General features: G+C 42.9%; 2 pseudogenes; one reads left to right on the forward strand and one right to left on the reverse strand.

Moving 5' to 3' along the window:
• The first annotated feature begins 1,610 nt into the window (after positions 1–1,610).
• LOC123569232 (BTB/POZ domain-containing protein KCTD1 pseudogene) lies at positions 1,611–2,607 on the forward strand (annotated as a pseudogene).
• Positions 2,608–9,051: 6,444 nt separating this feature from the next.
• LOC102115045 (mitofusin-1-like) lies at positions 9,052–17,929 on the reverse strand (annotated as a pseudogene).
• Between the last annotated feature and the right edge of the window lie 4,548 nt (positions 17,930–22,477).

A 22,477-nucleotide genomic window follows, 5' to 3' on the forward strand; every position in this document is an offset into this window, starting at 1 on the left:
GTGCTGGGGGTGTGGCCGTGGTGGGTGCTGGGGGTGTGGCTGTGGTAGGGGAGGTGTGGCTATTGGATAGTCATAGCAGTGGTGGGTGCAGGAGGCGTGGCTGTGGAGGGGGTGCAGTTGTGGGGGGTGTGGCTGTGGAGGGGGTGTGGCTGTAGAGGGTGCTGGGGGTGTGGCTGTGGTAGGGGAGGTGTGGCTATTGGACAGTCATAGCTGCGGTGGGTGCAGGGGGCAAGGCTGTGGTGTAGGAAGTGTAGTGTGGCTATTGAATGGGGGCATAGCAGTGATGAATACAGGAGACACGGCCTTGGTGGGTAGAGGAGGGTGGGCCATGACACAGGAGGCGTGGCCTTGGTGGGTACAGGAGGCATGGCTATAACACAGGAGGCAAGGCCTTGGTGGATGCAGGAAGCTTAGCTGTGATGCAAGAAGCATGGCCTTGGTGAGTGCTGGAGTATGTTCTCTAAAGACACTGTGAACACTGCTAGCCCATACTGGACCATCGCTCCTGGAGAAATACACGGTTAGCTTCCATGCCTCTGGTCACAACATTTTTGTCATCCAACCAATACATATTTTTGTTTTATGTGTTTTTATCTACACACACCTTGTTTAATATATATTTCTTACCAATAGCTAACTATATGTATTATTCTTTATAATAAAACACAAGCTGGGAAGAGTTTTGCATTTTCCTGACCTTGGGTAATGTGACTACAAATTTCTTTGGCTGTCAGCCTCACAACAATGCTGTCTACTAACCTTTTTTTTTCTTTTTTTTTTTGAGATGGAGTCTCACTCTGTGTCTCAGGCTGCGGTGCAGTGGTGCAATTTTGACTCACTGCAACCTCCACCTCCCGGGTTCAAGAGATCCTCCTGCCTCAGCCTCCTGAGTAGCTGGGATTACAAGCATGCACCACCACGCCCAGCTAATTTTTGTATTTTTAGTAGAGACAAGGTTTCACCATGTTGATCAGGCTGGTCTCGAACTCCTGACCTCGTGATCTGCCTGCCTCGGCCTCCCAAAGTGCTGGGATTACAGGCAAACCACTGTACCCAGCCAGTCCACTAAATTTTTAATGTCATCTCATGAATCCACAAATTTCACCTTCTTCTTTCTTCTTCTTCTTCTTCTTCTCCTTCTCCTTCTTCTTCTTTTTTCCATAACTTTACCAGGTACTATAGGTGTTACTTGGGCACTTTTCAGAGTGGTCTCACATCTGCGTCAATGACTTTCCTCTTCCTCCTTCTGGATGTAAAGTATTGTTGACTCAATGCTGTTGAACTTACTGTCAACAGCACTATAACTCATGCCTGAGCCAAGCTTGTCTAACACGTATATTTTCTCTGTAAAGCACATCACAGCCTTTCTGCACTTAGGAACACTAGACACCACTTCAGCAGTACACTTGGGGGCCTTTCTTTTTTAAATTTATTTTTGAGACGGAGTCTCACTCTATTGGCAGGCTGGAGTGCAGTGGCGCGATCTCAGCTCACTGCAACTCGGATTCAAGCAATTCTCCTGCCTCAGCCTCCCGAGTAGCTGGGACTACAGGTGAGCGCCACCACGCCTGGCTAATTTTTGTATTTTTAGTACAGACGGGGTTTCACCATGCTGGCCAGGATGGTCTCTATCCCCTGACCTCGTGATCCGCCCGCCTCGGCCTCCCAAAGTGCTGGGATTAGAGGCACAAGCCACCGCGCCCGGCCAACTTGGGGGCCCATATTAAACAATTAAATCACTGACAGGCTCCACCCCGGGCGTCCCCAGACATGGGTTTCCCGCGGCAACACCCGCGGCACGCCCGGCGCAGGCGCTGCCCCGATCCCCCGGCTCCAGGGAGCAATGAGGGGGCAGTGGAAGGGGCACTACTCCTCGGGCATTACTTAGAGAAGCCAGACCGTGAGTCCCGGCCTCCCGCCGGCCGTCTCTCTCTCCCGCCCGGGCCCGCGCGGTTATCCGCCAGAGGGACAGTTGGCCCAATATGGCAAGACCTCTGATCACTAGATCCCCTGCATCTCCGCTGAACAACCAAGGCATCCCTACACCGGCACAACTCACAAAATCCAGTGCACCTGTCCACATTGATGTGGGCGGCCACATGTACACCAGCAGCCTGGCCACCCTCACCAAATACCCTGTAATCTGAATCGGAAGACTTTTTGATGGTACAGAGCCCATTGTTTTGGACAGTCTCAAACAGCACTGTTTGTTGAAGTAGGACAGAGAAACTGGTCGTTTTTAAAGGCCCTGTGAGTGCCTTGTTGTGCGTGTGGACCCAGACCTCAGAGAAAGGATTACACTAAGCAGTGACAAATCCCCGACAGAAGAAGTATTTCCAGAGATCGGCGACGTGATGTGTAACTCTGTCAATGCAGACTAGAATCACGACCTAACACACATCGTCAGGTTTCCACTAAGTGGCTACTGTCACCTCATCTCAGTCCAGGTCCTCGAGAGGTTGCAGCAAAGAGGATTTGAAATCGTGGGCTCCTGTGGGGAAGGAGTGGGCTCATCCTAGTTCAGCGAATGCGTCCTTCATAGGGAACTGAGGCGGACGTCCGTCCGTACCCTCCATCACCCAGATAAAGCAAGAGCCCCTGGACTAAACGGACATATTTCTTATGCAAAAAGGAAAACACATACAACTAATAGCTCAAACAACAACAACAAAAAAGGACATTTATGTGCAGTTGGGACAGCAAACCAAGTCCTGGACCTAAACTTGAATAAAAGACACATTTTTTTTTTTTTTTTTTTTTTTTTTTTTTTTTTTTTTTTGAGACGGGGTCTCGCTCTGTCACCCAGGCTGGAGTGCAGTGGCCGGATCTCAGCTCACTGCAAGCTCCACCTCCCGGGTTTACGCCATTCTCTTGCCTCAGCCTCCTGAGTAGCTGGGACTACAGGCGCCTGCCACCTCACCCGGCTAGTTTTTTTTTTGTATTTTTTAGTAGAGACGGGGTTTCACCGGGTTCGCCAGGATGGTCTCGATCTCCTGACCTTGTGATCCGCCCGTCTCGGCCTCCCAAAGTGCTGGGATTACAGGCGTGAGCCACCGCGCCCGGCCAAAAGACACATTTATATCCAATAGAGACCACACCTGTATTCATATGGGAACAATTGTAATAGTGATATCCTCGAGGTGTTAAAAAAAATTATATATATATGTGAAAAGATAGGAAATGAAAAAAAGAAGGAAAAAAAAAGGGTGCTAGCCGCAGTTGGTGGTGTGATGGCCATGAAGTGTCCTGGGCCTCCCGAGGCCTCTGACTAATAAACAAGCCATGCGCAGTGAGGACACAGTCTCCTTACAGTTTCCATTGCCAACAGCCATCCATTATTTCTTTTCCCTTTGTCTTTCCTTTTCCTTTTTTTTTTTTTTTTTAAAAACAACAACAACAACAAAAAACCTTGAATCAAGTTTCTTTGTATATGGAGGTTCCACCCTCTCATGGGTGTTCAGAAAAACCCTCATGAGCACATTGCATTTGAAAGATGTTAGACACGAAATGCTAAATGTAGTTTGTACAGAAGTCACACTTTTTTGTCCACCTCACAGATGTGAACTTTACTTTGTTTTAAAACTAATCAGTTTTGCCAAGGGGCCAGAATTATTCCTTGTTTGAATTGCTCCCGTTCAAGTCTGCTGTTTCCTACAATTTTTCAAATTTTATAATGTATTAAATACGATAAACTGTTTAAAAAATAAGGTCTGTGTGAAACACACGTGTAGGGATCAGGCTGGATTAAAATGAAATTTTTCTTTAAAAAAAATTACTGACAAAAAGCACAAAAATGTACAACATGTGACACTAAATAGATGGTGATCAGGACATGGTTATAGTACGACAGTTGAAACAAGAGGCAGCACACTGCCTTGTTTGACCTCAGCTAAGAACTGTGCCTGCAGAAACACATTTTTCACTGCTCGGGGCACGCTTGTGAATGACTGAGGAGGCCTGACAATGATTGATTCGGGGGTTACAAATAAATTTCAGCGAGCAGGCAAATTTGGAAGTTTGGAACCTGCAAATAATGAGAGTATCTCATGAAGCCACTAGAGGATGTCCTTTTGCCCAAAAAGAGAATTCAGTCAAAAAGAAGAAATTTTGTGATACAGAAAACAGAAGATTCAACCCAGGAAGAATTGGAGTGTGTGGGAAAGGCGTCTTCAGAAATAAGAAAGTGATAAAATACTCGATGCACCTGATTATACTGAGAAGAGACTTAAATAACTGGTGGAAAATTGTGCTTGGATTAACGACGATTATATATGTATTTAAAACCAAGTTAATAAACAATAGGCCAGGCTTGGTGGCTCACGCCTGTAATCCCAGCACTTTGGGAGGCCAAGGTGGGTGGATCACCTAAGGTCTGGAGTTGAGACCAGCCTGACCAACATGGTGAAACCCCGTCTCTACTAAATATACAAAAAATTAACCAGGCGCGTTGGCGGGCACCTGTAGTCCCAGCTACTCAGGAGGCTGAGGCAGGAGAATGGCGTGGACCCAGGAGGCGGAGCTTGCAGTGAGCCGAGATGCGCCACTGCACTCCAGCCTGGGCAACACAGCAAGACTCCGTCTCAAAAAAAAAAGAAAAGAAATTAGCTGGGTGTGGTGGCACATGCTTGTAATCCCAGTTACTCAGGAGGCTGAGGCAGAAGAATTGCTTGAACCCGGGAGGCAGAGGTTGCAGTGAGCCAAGATGGTGCCATTGCACTCCAGCCTGGGCAATAAGAGTGAAACTCCGTCTCAACAACAACGAAAAAAAGGGGAGGGAAATAAACAATAAAATGAACGCTATCTCTAGGGAAAACAAAAAGTTGGGGTAGAAAAGGAAATACCAACATAGATAGGCTTTTGCAAAAATCTCAGTGACAGCAGACATGTCTATTACTGTCATAACGTGAGTAGTGAGCACTGTTATACCAGCACAAGGATGCCACCGTCTTGACAGCACGGGGAAGGGAGTGGGAAGGATGGAAGTCTGTGGTGGGGCTGGGAAGGCAACAGGGGATCTGCAAGTCCAAAATTTTAAGATGCGACAACATAAGCATGTTGTTTGCAGATGCAGCAGGTAAATTCCCCCCAAGAAGAAGCATTCTAGGTTGGGGAAAAGCTGGGGTGGTGTGTAGGACACAGGGTGTAAGAGAATGCTGTATTTTGCTATAAGCATTCTTAGAATATCTCCTGATACATGTATATAATAACTTTCATAATAATAAAAATTGGGGGAAGAAGATGGGTTTTGAGTGATGGAAGAAAAATTGAAGTATCCAGATGATGTAGTAGTCAGGGTTGTTAACAATGTCCTTGGAAAATTCCAGGCTTAGAGCCAATAAACACAAAGCCCAGAATGGGGCTCAGGCAGATTGCCCAGGAGGCTGCAGAGCCGCATTCAGGGTCGGTGGGCCACCATGCCTCTCTGTCACCCTCCATGGAGCTGCTGGAGCGACAGCTTTGGACCCAAGTGATGGACACTGTGAAGAGAAAACAAAACCTTCCTGGGTGGGGAAGGAGAATCAAAACACAAGCCCAGAACTCCCCACTTTTAGAGCAGACCCCAAGCCAGGGTCCAAGCCCCCTGGATAAGGAGAGGAGTGGGAAATCAAACTCAGAAGGCAACCCCCTGCTCCCATGCCAGAGGACCACACAGTCTTTTCCACTCCCAGGTTGACCAGTGTAGGGTTTCTTCCATGACAATTACCATCGGACCACCAGGAGTTTCCCCATGGGCTGAGGAAACCCAATGTTTAATACAGACCCTCAACTACACACAGGAACAGAAAACCTGGAATCAATCATTTGAGGAAACAGAAGTAGCCCCAAAGAAAACAAAACTACTAGGGCAAAGAGGAAAGGATTTTCATCATAAGTATAATGAATATCCTGAGAATAGTTTAAGTAGATACTGCATTTTTTAAGTGTTATGAAAAAAAAATTAACTTATTGAAAATGTTACTGGATGGAAAGTCATTTTTTTCTTAATGTTTTAGATGGAGTCTCACTTTGTAGCTCAGACTGGAGTGCAGTGGCACGATCTTGGCTCACTGCAACCTCCGCCTCCCAGGTTCAAGCAATTCTCCTGCCTCAGCCTCCTGAGTAGCTGGGATTACAGGCACACACCATCATGCCCAGCTAATTTTTGTTTTTTTCAGTAGATACAGGGTTTCACTATGTTGGCCAGGCTGGTCTCGAATTCCTGACCTCATGATCCACTCACCTCGGCCTCTCAAAGTGCTGGGATTACAGGCGTGAGCCACCATGCCTGGCCACAGATGGAAAGTGTTGACTGTGAGTTGTCCAGCTTCTTGGTATGTTGAACAAAGAATTTGACAAAACACACAAGACAGAGAAAGAAGAAAGAAGCAACGAAAGTGCAGATTTACTGAAGCGAAAGTATGCTTCAGAGAGTGATAGCAGGCTGGAGCAAGTGGCTCAAGAGCCCAGATTACAATGTTCTTTAGGGTTTTTATTAAGCTAAAAGAATTTGGTAATACCCCCTAGGTGCCCTTTAGAGGCCTCTAATTGATTACACCCTTTGAAGGACTGGCCTACAGCCAATCAAAGGCTGAAGTGGAGACTTCACCTGTGACCAATCAGAGGCTGAAGTGAAGAGTTGGCCTGCAGCCAATCAGAGGCCGAAGTGGAGACTTCTGTCTGGTTATCACAGGAGTGAGGGTGTGGCCTGTAGGCTGCTTAACCTTGCCTAGAACTAGCTGCATCTGCTGTCCTTTTGCTTACGCCTTAACCCTTGGTTGCCCCAACTCCCTATTCTTCCACCTCAAAAATTAACAATGATTGCCAAAATAAAAATAGGCCAGTAGACGAGGCCAGTAAATGAGGCCAGTAGATGTGCGATAGCAAAATGGACAAAGCTGAAGATAAAATTTGTAAACTAAAAGATTAAGAAATTACCCCAGAATGCAATACAAAGAAATATGAGAGACAGGGGGGACAGATCCAGAAATTCCAGTGGCCATCTAACAGGAATTCTAGAAGGAAAACATAACCTTCATAATTTGGGCAGGGAGGAGTACTTTCTAAGAATGTTACAAAATCCAAAATAAAAGATTGTCAAATGTGACATTATGAAAGTCAAAATGTTGGTACTGCAAAAAAGAAATGAGCAAAACTAAAACGTAAGTGACAGTCTTGGAGAAAATATTTGCATCATTCATAACATGTGAAAACTTAACGTCAAAAATACAGAGAGAATTTCTGCAAATTTGCTTAAAAAAAGAGAGGGAAGGAACAGAAAAATGCACAAAGAAAATGATGTGAGAGAACAAGGAAAGGTTACTGGCTGGATTTTGATGGAGGTCAGTGGCTGGGCCTGAGGTGTAGGTTCCTCCATGAGGGCAGGGTCTGGTGTGGTGTGAATCTCCCACCGGTGCTGAAGGAGGGAGCACTGGTCTGTCCAGTAGTGGACAGAGAGGAAGAGAGAGGGGCCAGGCTTGAAAGCAATGAGCAGTCAGACCCCCAAAATGGCTTTATTACAGTTCTAATGCCAGAAATTTATTTTTTTCTCAAACCTCAAAATAATCTCTCCTCAGCAAAGTAAATAAATGACATTATTGGCATGTTTTGAAAATCATATTCAAAAGCCACCATAATGCAGTAGTAAATACTTCCCAGAACAAAAGGCAGCCAATGCGGATAATTATTAGGAGCTCAACCATCATTATCTCACAGCCCAAAACAGCCAACCTTCCAGCCTTTAATGCACTTACTAACTGGAGTCGGACAGAGGCCCCAAAGTCAAAGACATAGCCTTTAGTAAAAAATAAGAAAGCTCTTTGAATTTATGAGTCCATGTGCCATAAGAACATCCAGAATGTTCTGACAGAGCCTTCAAACTCCTGTTGCCATCGTCACAGTCTATTCTTGTGGGTTACACTCTAATTTAGTAACTGGGGAAGCATCTCCCCGCATGGCTGCCACTCAGAGAAGCTTGGTTTAGACTCATCACTCCTTTCTTTGACATCAAACAAGGGTCGTCATTTATTTAAGAAGCTGCATTTCAGACTTTTGTGTATGGTAGAGTAAAGGTGTTTGTGCACCCATACCCCCTTGATAATTAATGACGAGCTAGGAGAATGGGAGAGAAAAGAAGAAGAAGGAGACAGAAACACAGACTTTTTAAATGAAGCCAAGAGATACCTGTTCATTGCACACAAACATTTGAGGACTGGGAACTGCCTTAGCCGAATGTGTAGAATGAAAACTAGATGCCTACCAAGGACTGATTCATCCTGCAGAACTTGGAAATGCTCAGGGATTGAAGACGCGGGTACCTTGAAGGCAGACATAAGGTGTGGACCAGAACATGGTGGGAAATATAAAAGTCTGCATAAAAACAACCAGGAAGCCTGGACCAGCAGCTGGCTACGCACACATGAATGAGCCAAGGCTGGCTGACACCAGCCAAAGTGCAGAGCAGAGCCTATCCTAAATTGCTGACCCACAGGATGGTAAGCTAACTAAGTGTGTTTTCTTTATTTTTATTTATTATTATTATTATTATTATTGAGATGAAGTTTTGCTCTTGTCACCCAGACTGAAGTGCAATGGCATGATCTCGGTTCACTGCAACCTCCACTTCCTAAGTTCCAGCGATTCTCCTGCCTCAGCCTCCTGAGTGGCTGGTATTACAGGAACCCGCCACCATGCCCAGCTAATTTTTTGTGTTTTTGGTAGAGACAGGGTTTCACCACGCTGGCCAGGCTGGTATCAAACTCCTGACCTCAGGTGATCCACCCATCTCGACCTCCCAAAGTGCTGGGATTACAGGCGTGAGCCACTATGTCCGGCCTCCCTCTCCAGACTCTATTTCCCCTCTGCCACCTGGATACCAGGAGAATTGCTTGAACCCGGGAGGTGGCGGTTCAAGTGAGCTGAGATCGCACCACTGCACTCCAGCCTGGGTGACAGAGTGAGACGCCATCTCAAAATAAAATAAAGTAAAATAAAATAAAATAAAATAAACTGTTGGAAGCTATTAAGTGCAATAGTTATGAAAGTAGAAATGTCGAGTAGAACACACTATTAAAGCTATGAATATGAAAAAAAGAGCTTTGAATTGTTTTGTATGTTCTCTAACTGATCTATTTCTTTGGATAATCTAGTAATTTCTTCTTCCAGATATCCTTGAGTAACAACAACTTGTTGCCACTGGCAAGCAAAAGTGACAGCCATTTCTTGTCGTACTTTGTGGCTGCAGTTTGCACTCCTGAAGCTAGCAAACATTTGAAGTTTCTCAGATGCGTAGTTCACAAACCGCTGTTTAAAGCCTCTTTCCTTGGCACAGGTGCTCCAGGATAGCCTTTCATAAAGATACCAAACTCCATACATACATAATGAAACATATATGAATTGCCAGCCTACAGTTTTCCAAATTACTCCTCCAACAGTGATGCCCATAGAAGTCCTAGATGTAAGAGAAGCTAATCCTGTTATGAAGGTAACCATGAGTTCTGTGTGTGATGCATTATCTGGTGTTGCTGGGTTGATAGAAGCAGTGGGAGTACAGGCTAAAGAGCTGGGGAAAGTGAGGCTCTGACAATCCCAGGAGCGCCCTCTGAGCATTTGTAGGAATGAATGCACAAGTGAAGACCAGCCCAGGGAAAAATGGAATACACTGTCCTCTTGAAAATCCGGTCATAACTTGTGGCAATAGAGGTCATGACTGAGGTCAAATTTCTTGCAAGGGATCAGTGTATGCAGTTTATTCTATATGTCAGCTGAAAATAATGGTTTCAAATTTTTAATAATTTCTTGCTAGGATTAAATACTGAGGCATTGTCTTCACTGGTGCATCAATCAACCATATTTCTTCTGATACCATCTTCTAAGTGCTAATTTAAGTCACCTTTATATACTTTCAATCCACTTAGAGTAGGATGAAACTCTGAACAAAATTCATCAACCAAAACAGACAGTCAACAAATCTCATCTGTCCTTGCACATGAAACCTTGTTTGCCATTTCCTTGGTAACCTCCCTGATTTTTTTCTTTTTTTCTTTTTTTTTTTTTTTTTGAGATGGAGTCTTGCTCTGTCGCCCAGGCTGGAGTGCAGTGGCGTGATCTCGGCTCACTGCAACCTCCGCTTTGCCACCATGCCCGACAAATTGTTGTATTTTTAGTAGAGACCAGGTTTCATCATGTTGGCCAGGCTGGTCTTGAACTCCTGACCTCGTGATCCACCTGCCTCAGCCTCCCAAAGGCATGAGCCACCACACTCGGCCTTCCTGATTTTTTTCTTAACATCTAGTGTTAAAAGGTTCATCTGGTTTGGGATAAAGTTCAGTCTACCAATTTGTTCTTCCCACTCTTCCTTTGAATAAGCTCTTCTCTGTCACTGCCACGTTTATTGAATCTATTGTGTTTTTCACAATATCTAGTCTTGGCTTAGCTCCGATAGTGTGCTGTTTGAACCTTGTTTTCACTGCTGATTGTGAGATACACTCCTCAAAGATTTGTTAAAATTCTGAAACTCCTGTAATCTTGCCTGAAATCCTTTCCCAAGTACTTCACTGCCTTCTGGCATCCCCTGTGGTTTGTGCTGTCTAGCACTAAGAACTTCCTTTGCTGAAATGAAGAATATATGATTCTGTGCTTCTAAAGGATCCACAACTTTAACCTTCTCCACAAATAAATGCAAGCACCTTTCCATGTGCTGTCTGCATACATCTTCCTTATATTCTGGCTCTGATGAAGAGACAACCCAGTGATTATTCAGAGTTAAATTATTAGGCTTGGAAAGCTGCTTTTACCTTGTGAAAAAAATGTTTTTCTGTGTTCATTAGTGTTGATTCAGAGTTTACAAACAAAATGATGACATGAGCATCTAACCAACACTCATCAATCCAGGTATCCAGCTCTGTAGTGACATCTGTGCCTGGACTGTCTACTAAAACCATCTCACCTTTCAAGAGGACACACTTTGTCTTTGGCCAAAACACATGTGTATGACAGCCAGCATCCAAGTCTTTGTCCATCTGAAGGGCTGATGAACTGTCTTTACGCTCTTTTTTCATCTTATCCCTTTGTCATAAGATAGGTTTTATCTCCATTGGTCCCTTAAACACTTAGGAAGCAATTGGTTGTATAGTCAGTCCCACTAGGGAGAGCTTTATACCACAACATTGCATTGATAACAGAGCTTGTCTTGCCAAAAAATGCCACCTTCATTTGTCTCTGACATAGCACGTTACCAATGATAGAAAGCTTGTTTTTATATTCTTGTATTTCTACTTGATTATCCTCAGTAGCTCAGTCAAGTTCTAGATTCTTATATGTTGCTATTTTTATTCCACCTGGATTGGATCTTCAGATCTTGAGCTGAGAAGGGAGATTCACATACTTCAGCAATATGTGATCCTCAGTAACAAACTCCAGTAACTGGTCAAAGATTGCAGTAATTGCCTTCTTATCCAGCACAAAGTGCTTCAGTGGCAAAGTCCCCAAGCTGCCCCATCTTTCCAAGAGATCACTCTGTTAATTTTTTTTAAATCTTTTTTTCTCTTGGTGTTTCATTTTAGATAGCATCCAATTAGTACTGTCTTTTAGGTCACTGATATTTTCTTCTAAACTTTCTGATCTGCTGCAATTCTCATCTAATATATTTTTCAACTCAGTTTTTGAAGTTTTCATCTCTAGAAGTTTGATTTGGATCTTAAATGTCCCTACTTAGCATTTTTAATCTTTTCTCTAGCTTCTTGAACATATGAAATTTGATCAGAATGACTGTTTTAAAGTCCTTGCCTATTCTATCATTTGTGTCATTTTGAAGCTGGTTTTGATTCAATGATTTTTCTTCTCATTATGGACTGTATTCTCCTGCTTCTATGAATGTCTGGCAATTTTTCTTTGAATAGTAGATATTGATGATTTATTTCATTGGTTGTTGACTATTTTTGTACTCCTATAAATATTTCCGAGCTCTGTTCTGAGATATAGTTAAGGTACTTTGAAAGAGTTTGATCATTTCTGGGCTTGCTTTTAAGATTTGTTCATTAGAAGCAGATCTGAATTTATTCTAGGATTAATTTTTCTCCACTACAGTGGCAAGGCAGTTCTTCGTACATTAACTGATGCTCTCTGAATTACAAGGTTTTCCATTCTGGTTTTTGGGAACAGGTGCTATTTTTGGCCTTGTGTGTTCTTTGAAGCACTGTTCTCTTCCATCTTTTGGATCATTCTTCCCCCATCCTCAAAGCATTTCCTCACACATATGTACTGATCAGTGCTCTGCTCAAGATCCCACGGAACTCTCTGCAGGTCTCCAGGGTTCTTCCTCTGTGCAGCTCTCTTCTCTTCAGAACTCTTGCTCTCTTGACTTCCCCAATTCCCAGCTCTGTCTCAACTCAGGAAGACCACCATGCTCCACCCGGGTGCCCCTCCCTGCGCCATGGCCTGAAAGCTTTCTCAGAGCCATAAGGTGGGCAATCTTAGGGCTCACTTTGACGCAGGGCAGCTGAGCCCCAAGTTGGAGTCTTACCCCAGGAAGGTTCTTGGCTTTACCCACGAAGGAATTCAAGGGTGAGCCAGGGGTATTAGACAGCAATCTTTTATTGAACCAGGACTGTCCTCACAGAGCAGGGCTAATTCATAGGCAGTACCCCAAAGCATCTCTTGTGGGCTGTTGGCTACCCGTATTTTTACCTACTTTTACCCACTTTTAATTATATGCAAAATTAAGGGATGAATTAATGCAAATTAAGGGGCAGGTCATTCAGAACTTTCTAGAAAAGAGGGGGCAACTTCCTGGTCATTGCCACAAAAAGAGGTGATAACTTCTGGTCATTGCCATGACATTTGTAAACTGTCTTGGTGCTGATGAGAGTATCTTATACTAACGAGCACTGGGAGCAACTAGAAGCTGCCTTTGAGCCACCTGCTGTTTTTTGCCAGTTTCTTCACTGCGTCCTGTTTTGACCAGATCCTGGCTTGGTCAGCAGGGTTGTGACTGGAAAGCAAGTCCTCCCAGCCTCCTTCTCAACTGCACGTTTCTCATGCTTCTTAGAGATCACTGTCCTTTGTTGCCTGATGTCCATGCCATGTTGTTCTTTCATGATTTATTTTGGTTGTTTCAAGCAGAAGATTGTTACTCCATTTCAACCAAATGTAAAGCCCTTTAAAATCTCTTTCATTTTACACTGTGTTCTCCAGATAAAATTCCTTTGACTTTCTGCAGTCTTTCTTTGAATAGTAAACCTAAAAATATACTTATTTTTGGATGTTTAAAAGATTTCTCTAGTTATTATAGTGCAAGTTCATTTTTATATTTCAATATCAGGCTTTCATTTTAATAGCAATATTATTGTCTACCTTATACTTACTCATATTACAACTTCTCTCAAAATGCTCTTTGAAGCCGTTTCTGAAGTTGAATCAGGAAATTATCTAGCAAAGGCCAAGAATTAGGATTATGGCTCTATTACAATAATAGAGTGTCACTACCATACTTCTTTATAATGCAAAAATGTTACCCATATTGTGACTGAAATTCCCATAGTAATGTCTTCAAAAAGTAAAATAATGAGTACTTTAGTATTTTTTAAATTTACACAAGAAATTTTTTTAAAGTGTCATCATTGTTTTCCAGGTTTTCTTGAAGTCCTAATATAAGAACGTTTCCCATTATTCTACCTGTGTATACTCATATTCCCACTATTTTCCGCCCTTATGGAAATGGCATATTGTCTTTAAGTGTTCTCTTTTTTCTTTCATTATTAGAGTACTAGTAATGATATTCAAAGATTTCCATGACTGAGCCTCTACTGGCTGTTTCACACTTTCTGCTCCACCCAAATGGAGGATTCTAAGGCCCCCTCACAGGACACTTAACTGTGTCCACCTCCGTCTTCTCTGTTATCCTCCTGAGATGAACCTCCTGCCACCTTCCAAGGTGCGCCATCCAATCCCACCCTTCCGTAAGGAGCCAGCCCCAGTACCAAATCCAGGAAGCCTTTTCAAGATTTCCCTCCACCTCAACTCAACTTTCCCTCTTGGAAATTCCACTGTATTTTGTTTAAACTTGATTTTAACTTTGTTTCAGAGTCTTTTGTTTATATTTCTTACACTGCTAGATCAGTGATTCTCAAAGTTGAGTGTGCATCAAAATCACCCAAGGAGCTTGTTAAGACTTTGCTGAGCCCTACTCCCAGAATCTCTGGGGCCCAATAATTTCTAGCATGCTCTCAGCTGATGCAGATCATGCTGGTCCAAGGAAAACACTTTTCACAACCACATGGTCTAGATCCCTTGAAAGTAGTGTCCATGTCTCATGCATCTTAATTCCACAAAGTATCCAACAAAGTGACTTGCAAAGCGCTGTTCAATAGGATAGCTTTATTAGTATTGAATTTCTGGACTTCGAAGATGTATTTTAGAAAATGTCATATGTATTGGCTGGGCGCCATGGCTCATGCCTGTAATCCCAACACTTTGGGAGGCCGAGGTGAGTGGATCACGAGGTCAGGAGATCGAGACCATCCTGGCTAACACGGTGAAACCCCGTCTCTACTAAAAATACAAAAAAATTAACCAGGCGTTGTGGCAGGCACCTGTAGTTCCAGCTACTTGGGAGGCTGAGGCAGGAGAATGGAGTGAACCCGCAAGGCGGAGTTTGCATTGAGCCGAGATCGCGCCACTGCACTCCAGCCTGGGAGACAGAGCGAGACTCCGTTTCAGAAAAAGAAAGAAAAAAAGAAAGTGTCTTATGTACTAATGTAATAAAAAAAGTCACAGTTACAATGAAAAACCCAAAAGAATTTTTAAAAGAGCATAGGATCTGTTTATAAGTTTGCTCAGTGAATAAAGCAATGGGGATTGGGGTGAGGCAGGCGCAGTGGCTCACTCCTGTAATCCCAGCACTTTGGGATGCCAAGGCGGGTGGATCACCTGAGGTCAGGAGTTCGAGACCAGCCTGGCCAACATGGTGAAACCCTGTCTCTACTCACAATACAAAAATTAGCTGAGTGTGATGGCACATGCCTATAATCCCAGCTACTCAGGAGGCTGAGGTACGAGAATCGGTTGAACGCGGGAGGCGGAGGTTGCAGTGACTCGAGATTGCGCCACTGCCTAGGCAACAGAGTGACACTCTGTCTCAAAAAAAAAAAAAAAGCCAAGAGGGGGAAGTATGAAGCTGAGTGATTTCCAATATCATATGTACCAAAGTTTCTGGTTAATTATTCCAGGTTTGCACAAAGAAAAGGTTTTTTTTTTTCTTACCATTGCATAGTTCTAGTGATTAGTAGGTTCAGTATGCCTGCTTTGTTAATTATTACTTGGGAAAAATCAATAGAAAATCTGATGTTAAAAAACATCAGATACAAAAGTTAAAGCTAAACAAAAGACAGCCATGCGTAGGGCAGTGGGGATGTGCAGAACTCGGAGGATGAGGTTGTCTGGGTGTGAGTCCTGGTTGCATCTTGATGCCTGTGTGCACTTGGGTGCTCTCCTCTGTAGAGGAGCTCTAGAAATAATCATGCATGCTTCCAAGGGTAAAGTCCTCACAACAGTGCCTGGCATATAGCGTTAGTTAAAAATAAACTAGCAGAGAGTCTGCTTAGGTTAGTCTATGCTTTCAGTGACCATATTTTTCCAACTAAAATTTAGAACAAGAGTGATATTTGGGCCACTTATGGGAATAAAAGGTTATCAAAATAATCCTCTGATTCCTCAGATATTTCTAGAGTTTATAGAATCCAAAGGCAGTATATTATGTAGAAAAAAAATGTTTAGACACTCCAGATTGTCCAGTATCCATATTTGTATATTCTCGGCCTCCATCTTCCATTTTTCCCAAATATCGTATATCTCCAGGGAAAGGAAACCAGAGCATTCTCCTCCCCAATTGAGAGTAGGAAGGAATAACTCACATCTTCATCAGTTTTTCCAGTCTTTATGTGGGTAGATTAATCTAGAATGGAAAGGATTTCATGGTAACGATTGTAGGGAAGTTTAGATGCTATTTTTCCAGAAGGTTTGATCATTTTAGTTTATAAAACAAATAGATTAACAGAAAAGAAAAATAGCTTACTGGTCGGGTGTGGTGGCTCACACCTGTAATCCCAATACTTTGGGAGACCAAGGCGGGTGGATCACTTGAGGTCAGGAGTTCAAGACCACCCCGGCCAACATGGTGAAACTCTGTCTCTACTAAAAGTACAAAAATTAGCTGGGCCTGGCAGTGCACACCTGTAACCCCAGCTACTCTGGAGGCTGAGGTGGGAGAATCGCTTGAACCCAGGAGGCAGAGGTTGCAGTGAGCTGAGATCTCACCACTGCACTCCAGCCTGGGTGACAGAGTGAGACTCTGTCTCAAAAAAAAAAAAAAGCTCACAAATTTTAGAAATGTGCATATGAGCTTGGGAGTCATACAAAATATAAAAACTCAGGCCAGGCATGGTGGCTCACTCCTGTAATCCCAGTACTTTGGGAGGCCAAGGCAGGTGGATCACCTGAGGTCAGGAGTTCCGGACCAGCCTAGCCAACATGGCGAAATTCTGTCTCTACTGAAAACACAAAAATTAGCTGGGTGTGGTGGTGGGCGCCTATAATCCCAGCTACTCAGGATGCTGAGGCAGGAGAATTGCTTGAACCCGGGAGGCGGAGGTTGCAGTGAGCCAAGATCGCGCCATTGCACTCCAGCCTGGGTGACAAGAGCAAAACTCCATCTCAAAAAAGATAAAAATAAATAAAAATAAAAACTGAAAGAAATCGCCAGATGGTTGACACTTTTCTACCATCTTGTGGTTACAGAAAGAATCGGGGCTCAGAGCATGGCCAACATCAGGTTATGGCAGTAAGACAGGTTATGGAGGGAGAGAAGAAGAGGCCTGGCTCGCAAAGGGGGTCCTGTTATGTAGATGATGTAACCTCACAGGTTGCAGCTCTCAGAGAGAATACGTGGTAAGAGTTTCCTTCAGACCTTTAAAGATGTTGGACTCTCAGTTAATCTTTTCTAGATCTGAATAAGAGAAGGCCTCAGAGGAGGCCTGGCTGCACCGTGCACATTCTGCACAGATGCAAAGTTCCCCAGGAAAGACAGCTTTTCGGGGCTACTTCTGTTTGCAGGCCCTCTGAACAGCTATCTCAAAATACGTCAAAGAAGGATATTTTGGAATGAAATATTTTTATTTCCTTCACGATCCTCACTGGAACCCGTGATAATCCACATCCTGGCCCTGAAGTTTTAGGGTGGTAGGTAATGTATATAAACAGAATACACCAAAGGACACCCAGAAAACACCAAAGGACACCCAGAAAACAAGCAGGTAATTTCTCAGCAACTTTAGTACTCTTATAACGGGTTAATCATTCTATGGAGAGCCCTGGAATTTACTGTAAGTCTCTGCCCTTGTTTCTTATAGAAGCAAATGGAGTTACCAGTAAGGGACTAATAAATTCCAAAAATCACTTAAAGATCGCGTTTATCCATGAGAAACATACCTCAATAACACGTAGGGGCCAAGGGAGGGCTTTCCATTTGACCCTCGCTGAAGTTTCACTGAGAAATTAACCTGCAAAAGGCAGATTCATAGGAGAAAAGCCATACCAATTCATTTAACACGTATACATTGGGAGCCTTCTGAATGAAGACCCAAATTCCCAGTGAGGTACAGAAGCTTATATACCATTCCGAGGTTAGGAGACAGGAATAACAAGAGTGGTCTCAGGAGAATAGAAAAGTCCAGGCAGTGGTTTCACATGGCTAGCAAAAGGAAACTGTAGAAATAGCTTCAGAAACTATGGGCTGATAAGACCCTGAAAAACCAGGGTGTGCTCTAAGCTGGGTGAGACTAACTGGACTCACTGTGGCACGGGATTTGACCTAGGTTTCACCTAGAACCTCATTATACGCTCATTAACATACACATCACACACCCACCAGCACCATGACAGTTCCAGGAACGTCCATATTTGGTGTGAAAATGAGTAGCACTACAGTTCCAGAACATCTCCACCTTTTTCCAGGAATCTTCATGAATATTCCACCCCTTAAAGAAACCCATAAAAAGGCAGCCGCTCCAAACCCTTTTGCATGTGACTCTCTCTTGAGTACACCCGCACTCCCCTTTCTTGAGTGTGTACTTTTCACTTTGCAATACATTTCCGTACTTGGACTATTTTCTGACTCAGCCTTGAATTTATTCTCATTGGGATGGAAGTCCCACAAGCAACTGGGGACCTCCCGCAGTCCACTGATGTCAGTTACAGAAAGAATGGGAGCTTGGATCCTGTTAAAACAGGTTATGGGAGTGGAGAGAAGAATTCCATTGAGGGGCAATAAATGATTACTCGAAAGAATGACTGGATGGGAAACAGAAATTAACTTGTAAATAGTTCTCTTTGGAATTTAAATGATCCTTGGAGCTAGTTATTATCTTGAAAAGGGTCTGTTCGGATGTAGTTACATTTTTTGGTCTTCTTTTGTGTAATGGATACGGAGATAACAGGGGAGACAGCAAGAATAATTGTTCTCCTTGGTAGGTTAGCTCAACCTGTATATATAGATATGAGAAAACCAGTGCTTAAAGGTCTCTAAGGGTTTTTAATTTAAAATACTCATTATACCAGGGACCTGTATTTTGGAGTGAAACACTTTGATTTCCTTCGAACACAACCAAAGGCAGAGAAATAGTCCCAAATTGTTGACGAGAAGATTAAGTAAAATGGGCAGAAGAGAAAAAGATTCTATGTCTATAATACAGCTACCCTTCCATTACTTCTCACATCTGGCAGAATTAAGATATTTCCCAAGACTGAGACACTCATGGAAGGCAGCCAGCCCTCCCTACGAATCTTCATAAGCTCACTGCAGCTTTCCTGTAGCTGCTCACAGGTACATTCTCTCCCCTGCTTCCTTTTTTTCCTTCCTTCTTTATTTCCTTCCTTCTTTCTTTCCTTCCTTCCTTCCTTCCTCCCTCCCTCCTTCCCTCCCTTCTTCTTTCCTTCCTTTGCTGAGTCAAACTCAGTTCTGTGTTATTTCTACAAACATTTTGTTATAAATATTTTCAAACATACACAAAAATAAAGGAACTATATAATGAATCTTCACGTATTTATTACCCAGCTTCAAGTATTATAAACATTTTGCCAATCTTGTTTTATCTACTCTCCACCCCTTCCTCTCCTCACCACTCAGTGTTTCTCTGGATCATTTTAAGGCAAATTCCAGGTTTTCAGTCTTAAATGTATGACGTCTGTCTAAAAATAAGCACTTAAAAAAAACCTAATCACAACACATCATCATACTTCCCCAAATTAATATTTCTTGATTTCATCTAATATCCAGTTTGTTTTAAAATTTTCTCAAAAATAACTTTATGCATTTGGTGTGTTCAAATAGGCTCTATGCAAAGTCTACATCGTGCATTTGGTAAATTTCTTAAGCTCTTTCAATATGTGATACTTCCCCTTCTTCTTTCTGGCCTTCAGGCCATATGTTTGGTCTGCTCAGTTTTCCACAGTCTGGATCTTGATGAATTGCATTCTTATGGTGTAACTAATACATTCTTTTGCTTCCTGTATTTCCTGTAAGCTGATGTTTACACTTAGATGTTTACACTACGCTTGTTTAGACTCAGGTTTGAATTTTTTTAGCATGAAAGTTCCAGTTGCACTGCAGAATGTCTGGTGATCCCAAGTGTAGTATTTTTGAGGTTGATCAGTTAAAAAGTAGCTGTTTGGGAGGCAAAGGGCACATGTTAGTCGCTTCTGCACGCCCATTGCCAAGCACAGCATTGTGCCTAGAGCAAGCCCTGGCAATGTTTACTGAGTTGAAGCAGTTGATGAAACCCAGATTTGTGGGACTTCAGATATAAATCTACTATTCTCAGCTGATGCCTAAACTTTATTAATTCACATCTGTATGTTGTAAAAGTTCTATTTTACGACCTTAGCCAGTTTTGACCAGTTCACCTTGGCTGCAGTTCTTTCTGTTTCATCTTTTTCTCATAATAGTGTCAACCTTAAATAATGAGATTCAGAAAATATGACTAAGGATAGAGTTTATTCGAGTGCAAAGTTTGAGAATAGTCACTCAAGAAGCGTCAGCTCCAAATGAATATGGTCAGCACTCCCAAGTGGAGAAGTTAAGGTTTCACTTTTACAGAGACAAAGACATTTTCAGAGGATTACAACATTTTCCATAGGAGACCAGTGCATATATTAAAGCAATTTGATTGGTCACAGATTGCTACGTGCCAAGGAAGATTACTTTATTACTCAATGAGGAGGGGTGGTGATCTGAGGGAGTCTTCTCTCTGGTGTTGTTTGGTCTTCTTAATTATTCACAGGGGGTAAAAAAGGCGGAAGTTGCAGCTGCATGCCACGTGACTCAGGCTGCATAGCCACATTTGTCACAAGGCTCAGAATAACTGAAAGTTCCAATGACTTGAAGTTTGAATTATTTAATTTCACAATAGAAATTAAAACAAAGATTTTAACGTTTCTTAATAAGAAGCCATCTTCATGCAAATTGTGAAATTTTTAAATTAAATCTATTTTTAAAGTTAGTAATTTACTCAAACGTTGTTTAGACATTGTTTTAGAAACTGGAATCTTGAGTGTCTATGCCTGTCATCTTTCATGATGAATGGTCCCTATTTATTTGCAAAACTTGCCAATCTGCCAAAGCGTTATTTGCTGGGAAGTTAGCATGTCTGGGCAAGTAACACTTTCTTTTTGCTTTAGTAACGTATAAATATTTTAAAAATAGGATATACATATTTTTAGGAAAATATTCTTAGCAAACCCAAGATTGGAATCTATGAGTTCATTTTTCACCTATTTTTCTACACCTTTAAAAAAAATTCCCCTTTGGAGATTGAAACAGGAGAAAGGGCAGGGCCCAATATCACACAGGGACAGGAGTTGAACCTGGGAGAGTCTCATATTCAGGACCCACACTGGGTGCAGGGTTGGCTCGTTAGGAGTTGGAATGCCTCTGCATCAGTCACAGGTGGAAATAGGTGCATTCACATGAACACGGCTGCATCAGCTTCATCCACAGGATATCATGAGCCCGTCATTAACCTGCGATCTGGTTAGGATCTATGTACCCTGTGGGTCAATGTGAAATTACTTCCTAGAGAGACAGCCACAGCTGAGGGAGCCCACAAGGTAAAATTCCCACAGAAGATAAACTCACATGTAAAGAATTGCAGAAAACATAAGAGAATGTCTAGTGTCGTGACAATAGTAAACCCGGGTCTGCTGCGTACAGATGGTATAATTGTAGGCATGTAATTCACATTGATCACAGTTGCACACTCAAACACACACCCCATGCAAAATCTTACCGTAGGAATTCTAAAGCGACCTGATAAAAATATTGAATCCTCAAACTGATAAAGTAGAGAATGACATTTGTGGAACAAGAACATTCGAAATTTTAAAATGCCATTATGGCAAGGGAACGGATGAGTATTTTTTAAAAATCAGATCTGTGGCCGGGAGTGGTGGCTCACGTCTGTAATCCCAGCACTTTGGAAGGCTGAGGCAGGCAGATCACTTGGGGTCAGGAGTTTGAGACCAGCCTGGCTAACATGGTGAAACCCCATCTCTACTAAAAATACAAACATTAGCTGGGCATGGTGGCACGTACCTGTAATCCCAGCTACTCAGGAGACTGAGGCAGGAGAATCACTTGAACCCAGGAGGCGGAGGTTGGAGTGAGCCAAGATCACGCCATTGCACTCCAGCCTGGGCAACAAGAGTGAAATTCCATCTCAGAGAAGAAAAAAAAAAACAAAAACAAAAACAGATCTCTTGATAATTTAAAATCTAGAGGACAAATCCAGGAGCAAAATAATTAGCAAATTTAAAAAGAAAACTGAGAAAGTCTCCTAGTACAGAGCAGAGATGGAAATTAGAAAAAAAAATAGTGAAGAGACATGATATAAATTTAAAGAGATGTCAACATGGTGAAACCCTGTCTCTACTAAAAATACAAAATTTTAGTATTTTAGCTGGGATAAAATTTAGCTGGACGTGGTGGCACGTCCCTGTAGTCCCAGCTACTTGGGAAGCTGAGGCAGGAGAACTACTTGAACCTGGGAGGTGGAGGTTGTAGTGAGCCGAGATGGTGCCACTGCACTCCAGCCTGGCGACACAGCAGCAGTCTCAAAAGAAAAAAAGAAATGTCTGAAAGAGTAAAAAAAATGAATATTAAAAATGTAATAATTAGGCCAGATGCAGTGGCTCACGCCTGTAATCCCAGCACTTTGAGAGGCTGAGGCAGCTGGATCACGAGATCAGGAGATGGAAACCATCCTGGCCAACATGGTGAAACCCCGTCTCTACTAAAAATACAAAAAATTAGCCAGGTGTGGCGGCACGTGCCTGTAGTCCCAGCTACTCGGGAGGCTGAGGCAGGAGAATTGCTTGAACCCAGGAGGCAGAGGTTGCAGTGAGCCGAGACCGTGCCACTGCACTCCAGCCTGGGCGACAGAGGAGATTTTCC

The sequence above is a fragment of the Macaca fascicularis genome, chromosome 15 (assembly GCF_037993035.2).
Source record: "Macaca fascicularis isolate 582-1 chromosome 15, T2T-MFA8v1.1".
Taxonomy (NCBI): domain Eukaryota; kingdom Metazoa; phylum Chordata; class Mammalia; order Primates; family Cercopithecidae; genus Macaca; species Macaca fascicularis.